We start from the raw sequence: 5,275 nt of genomic DNA, 5'->3' as shown, positions 1-5,275 counted from the left end.
GATATTTTTCTGCTGAACTGAACGACAGCGGGCAGCAGGACTGCAGCTGGGGGCTGACTCTGGAGGGTCAGTAACAGAAGGAAACAAAACAATTTTCTCTCAGTTTAGTGAAGATCACTTTCAAACTCAGTGTTTCTTAAGCTGTAAGATGGGAACTTCAAATTTATGTTTGGTTTGTGAAAGAATCGTGCCGGCTCAGCTAATGGTGGAACTATCCTGCTAAAGTTTATATCCTACCTGTAGGGGAGGAAAAAGTTTTCCTTCACTCCCTTAGGTTCCCTCACAGGGTCAGAAAATTAAGCTGGCAGATTAATGGGAGAAAAGCATATACATTTTACTGAATTTTTATATATACGTGGGAGACTTCACAAAACAATGAAGACCCAAAAAGTGACCAGAAGAGGAGACTTTTATACCTTTCAGACAAGCGTTATCCAACCTTTTTGGCACCAGGGACCAATTTCATGGGAAACAATTTTTCAATGGACTGGGGGGTGGGGGTGGGGGCGATGGTTTGGGGATGATTCAAGCATGTTACACGTATTATGCACTTTATTTCTATTATTATTACATCAGCTCCATCTCAGATCATCAGGCATTAGATCCTGAAGGCTGGGGACTCCTGTTAAACAAAGATGCAATAGATAATTGACAAGGCAAAGGGATTTGGTATTGGGGTGGTAAATGGTGAAGAAATAACTAATAAGGGTTAGTTTAACAAGGTTTGTTTTGTACAGATATCTAGGCCCCAAATTCTTGGCTCTAGTGTGATAAGAAAGCCTTCTTTCCTCCTGGCACAGAGAGGGTACCTTTCACTTGGGAGCTTTATCTCCTGCTTTCAGGGAAGAAAAACAAGGGGGTGAGGTCAGAGTGACCTTCTCGCTTCTGCCCTTTTCTCACATTCCTTCTGCTTAAGATATTCAACATAGCAAGGTGACAAATTTTGGAGTAGCATATCCTGAGCCCCATTATAACCAACAAATACATGTATCTTTGTTAATAAATACCTCTTCCAGGGGAACATCTCTCTCTCAGTATCTTTCTCTCTGATACATATAGTTTTTAAAATAATATGGAGATCCTGCCATCTAACAAAATAAATATTCCATATTTTATCAGAAAGCTGGGGTCCTTATGACATTCATAAAGCTGCCAGTCTGTGTAATTCATCAACTAGATGAGCAAACCCACATATGAAATTTTAACCTTGATTCCTTTCAGAGTTTAGAACAAGCCAGCTTGTTTTATTAAACATATGTGTCTAATATTTAAGTATTTCACATGCATAAATTCTATTTTCTGATTACCATGAAGACACATTTAGTTCACACTCCAACATAAAACAGATAGGGTTGCCAGGCAAGAATATTTAGACATGGTGTCATTTTACTGAGCGATACATTCTTTGCTGATAAATGGCTTTGAAAGCAGCTGTGTGGCCCTCCCCTTACTCATCTCCCCCACCTCACAGAGGGTGTCAGGGCACCTTTATAACCTGCCTGAAGAGAATTATAATCTGCAGTGTGACTTTGCCAGCCATTAATCTTCCTCCCGTTTTAGTGTCTGAAAGGAGAAATCCCTAGAGCATGTTTTCCCCTGGCCTCCGAATCATCCTGTTAGCTTCTTCGGTCACAGATAAAAGAGCAGTCTTGTGCTCACGCAGCAGGTCTCTGGGGGCAGAGCCAGCCACACAGCTCGATTCCTGCAATTTTTCCACGAAGGATTCATGCTTGTCACCAACTAGCAGAAAATCAACGTCAGTTAAGGTGTCACTATAAGCAGAAGATGTTTTCATGGCCTGGACACAGCTCTGAAAATAAGGAAATGACACATGCCATTGAAATCTTAAATACATTATCCTTGAGGGTGTGGGGAAAAGATTTCTTTTAAAAGCTTTCATAAAAATAACATTTTTCTGCCAGCAGCAGCATTTTATCACCAGTTGCAATAACCCACTCCTTAAATGCATATCTTCCCTTGGAAGTCATGAATAAGCCAATTCTGATTGCTGGGTACATAAATTGTCCAGGATGTCTCTTCCAAGTGCCAGATTATATGTCTATCTTCTGCCCACAGAAGAGCGCTGAGCTTATCTTACAGCCCTGCATTATTCACTGGAATGCTCCAGCGAGGCAGGGTAAAGAGCACCGCTCTCAATCAACACTGTGTGTAAATCGCCCCACTTAAAAGCATCTTCAACGTCTGTCACTAAGGCCCATGATCAAAATGACTGGAAGGTTCACTGATATGTCCACACTTCATTCTTTTTTCACCAAGCACCATGAATTAAAACTCAGAAGCAACGTTACCTCATGGGTCACTGGTCACTAATTGTTCCATTTAACATTCATCAAGCACTTCCTGCAACTCCCTTTGTTCCAGGCACCAGGCCAGAGGAGCTTAGGGGCATACATGTGCTCCCTGGAGTGGCCCAGTGCTCCCAAATCCCTCAGAAACAGACCCAGGAATTGGTCGCAGTCTATCAGTACAGGAAGGAGAAAAGATCTATTTCTGGGTATCCTAGAGGTGCTTACAGAAAAATCATACTGGGGGCTTCCCTGGTGGCTCAGATGGTAAATAACCTGCCTGCAACACAGGAGACATGGGTTCTATCCCTGAAATAGGAAGATTCCCTGGAGAAGGAAATGGTTACCCACTCCAGTGGAGAATCCCATGGACAGAGGAGCCTGGTGGGGGCTAAGGTCCATGGAGTCGCAAACAGTTGGATATGATCGAGGGACTAAGCACACACACCCAATGTGTGGAGACTTATACTTTTGTAAAATATTTTAAAAAATGAACTACAAGAAAAATTAAATTTAAAAAATCCACCAAATATGCCATGTGATTTATTACTTGGTATTATTCATTATTATGTTATTTTATATTATTATAAAATTATTATCACTCTGTCAAACTGCTATAAAAGTTCCTAAATGCTTACTTTCGATTTCTGTGTTTAGCTCATCACAGACTGATAAGACATAGGTCACCTAGCACAGGTCTGCTTTTGCTGTTGTTCAGTCACTAAGTCGTGTCCGACTCTCTGTGACCCCATGGACTGCAGCCCGTCAGGTCCTCGGTCTCCCACTGTCTCCTGGAGTTTGCTCAAATTCATGTCCACTGAGTCGGTGATGCTATCTAACTATCTCATCCTCTGTTGCCCCCTTCTCCTTCTGCTTTCAATCTTTTCCCAGCATCACCGCTGGTCTGTAAATCAGGCTTACGCTGGCACTGACCCAAGTCATAGCCTTTGTGCTTGAAATACCTAATGTGTTTTAAATGTGTGCCTTTATGAATTATAATCAAACTGAGATGTAAACATTTTCAAAGAAACCTCAGGAGAGGAGAAATCCCTCTTCAATGTGGTGGTAACAATCCTGCAATGGGGGGCTTATCTTTCCCTTTCTAGGAACAGAATATTATCAGGGAATAAACATTGACTTTGGGTCCACATAAATCAAGATTTGAATCCCAAATCTGTCTTTTACTAGCTATGTGACCTTTGGCAAGTTAATTAACCACTCTAAGCTTCTTCCCTATCTGTAAAATGCAGTGGGCAAATGACTTTCTCTCCAGATTGTTACAAAGGTTAAAGATAGCAATTGCCAGTCCAGGTTTGATGCATGAGACAGGGTGCTCAGGGCTGGTGCACTGGGATGGCCAAGGGATGGGATGGGGAGGGTCGGGATGGGGAACACATGTACACCCATGGCTGATTCATGTGAATGTATAGCAAAAGCCACCACAATATTGTAAAGTAATTAGCCTCCAATTAAAATAAATTACAAAAAAGAAAAAGAAAAAACATGACAATAGATTAAATGCATCTGAAATGAAGCAGATGTACAATAACGTAGCCCACTAAACTGGGAGCTCCTCTGAAGCAGGTTGGAGGAAAAAGTGCATCTCTTGGAATGTCTCCCAGCTCCTAGCTCAGTAGCCAGCAATAAATGCTTCTGGGTGTAAATAGAAAGGGAAAGGGAAGGGAGTGCAAAAGAAGGAAGGGAAGAGAAAAGAAAGCAGAGGAGGAAGAGATTGCTAGCCATGGTAAATCAAGGATTTTTTCCCTTTAATGAGTTTCAGAAAGTGCTTCATTATAACTTGCAGAAATCGGAATGGATGAAACGGAAATTCCTTGGTGAGCTGCCAATGAGGGTTCAAAGTAGGGTCACTATCTTTCATCTGGCATTAGACGTCCACTCGGGTTAATCCATGTGCAGCCATGGAACAATCCATCAGTCAGTGGTATTTATTGAACAAGGTACCCAGCCCTCTGCTAGGCCTATAGAGCATGAGGTTGGGTGACCTTGGGACACACCTATTTAATTGGGGAAGGGGGGCACAGAATTCCATAATTCAATATCACCTTGAAAATTAGAAATTGTCCATAGCTCCAAAAAGAAACATACTTAGCAGTTTTTGATGAACAATTAAAGTGTGTCAGTGGTTGCTAACATGTAAGTGAAGTTGAGTATCATTATTCAGAAGGTCGATCTAGTGGAGCCGAGTTTGCTTCACAGACAAAAGTGGCAGTGTAGGCTGAGTGGGATTATTTATAACCTGCCGCAGCTTCGGCAATGCTGATGGAAGCTTCGGAGTATGAGTCCTTTTCGCAGATGACGTCAATTATTTTGGTGTGTGTTCTTTTCTAAAAGGTTGCTAACTGGCTTCAGCTGTGATAGGAAATGATCTTGGTCTTTGGCCTTTTGCTCTTACAGTAATAAAACCTGTAATTGGGTATTAGTGTTCAATGATTCATTTTAAGACCGCCGCCTTTGCTTTGCCCCTCTTTCTAGGGAAGGGCTGTCAGTGGAGAAACTACATTTTGTTCTTCCTGAGAAAGAATCACCATTTTCAGGATGGCCTAGAAATCTATAACACAATGTTCTTTTTCTTGCACTTATAAGACAAGCTTTTCTGTGATTGTTTTTAAGTACTTCGCCTGGTACTTCTGGTAAGAGAAAGATTTTAGTTTTTACTGAGGCTAAAATAAAATATTCACCCATCAGCAATACTGTGATGCTCTATGCTGTGAGAATACTCACTGTGGCAATTACTTCTCTGGATAGAATGGATAATGACTGCTTTTTTCTGAAATGATTCTCTTTTATTTCTAGGGATGTGTAAAGGAAAATGTGTAGGCTTACCAGGGCGCTAAGGAATCAGTTTCCATTCCTACAAGGAATTCTCATTTTCATTATGTGGAATTTGCCAAGTTCTTTAGTTTCCTTTATTTAAAAAAGAAAACAATTCTTTAATTGTATAAGTCCTT

At 41.2% G+C, this 5,275-nt stretch overlaps 1 long non-coding RNA gene across 2 annotated transcripts; it reads right to left on the bottom strand.

The window, feature by feature from the left end:
- Positions 1–342: 342 nt before the first annotated feature.
- On the bottom strand, positions 343–4,665 carry LOC123331312. 2 transcript variants are annotated; one of them, XR_006547867.2, is made up of 2 exons: positions 4,413–4,665; positions 343–1,810 (listed from the first exon to the last, which is right to left on the bottom strand). It is a non-coding gene; the product is annotated as an uncharacterized LOC123331312 (long non-coding RNA). The 2 variants fall into 2 exon arrangements; XR_006547868.2 differs by lacking the exon at positions 4,413–4,665 and adding an exon at positions 2,945–3,075.
- Positions 4,666–5,275: the final 610 nt, after the last annotated feature.

Source organism: Bubalus bubalis, chromosome 23 (assembly GCF_019923935.1).
Source record: "Bubalus bubalis isolate 160015118507 breed Murrah chromosome 23, NDDB_SH_1, whole genome shotgun sequence".
Lineage (NCBI taxonomy): Eukaryota > Metazoa > Chordata > Mammalia > Artiodactyla > Bovidae > Bubalus > Bubalus bubalis.
The sequence above is the reverse complement of the archived record's forward strand: the minus strand, read 5'-3'. Positions and strand labels throughout refer to the sequence as shown.